The sequence below is a fragment of the Triticum dicoccoides genome, chromosome 2A (assembly GCF_002162155.2).
Source record: "Triticum dicoccoides isolate Atlit2015 ecotype Zavitan chromosome 2A, WEW_v2.0, whole genome shotgun sequence".
Taxonomy (NCBI): domain Eukaryota; kingdom Viridiplantae; phylum Streptophyta; class Magnoliopsida; order Poales; family Poaceae; genus Triticum; species Triticum dicoccoides.
Genome location: NC_041382.1, coordinates 722,165,515 through 722,165,787, shown reverse-complemented (window position 1 = coordinate 722,165,787; position 273 = coordinate 722,165,515).

The following is a 273-nucleotide window of genomic DNA, read 5'->3' as shown; positions in this document are numbered from 1 at the left end:
GGGGGGGGGGTGCAAAAATTGATAACAATAAAGAAATGAACAAGGAGAAACGATGCGGAAAAATAAAAATTAACAAGAGAAAAGGTAACCATTTTTTTAGACAAAAGGTGACCATTTCTATTCCACTTAGGTTTAGTTTTATGTCATACCTTTCTTCGGATTGTTAATCTTCTCAGCTTGTTCTATGTCTATGTCAGTTATCATGTCAATTTTGGTTTATTTTCATGTCTTTTTCTTTTGTTCATGTTTTCTTTTCTACTTCTATTGTAGTAA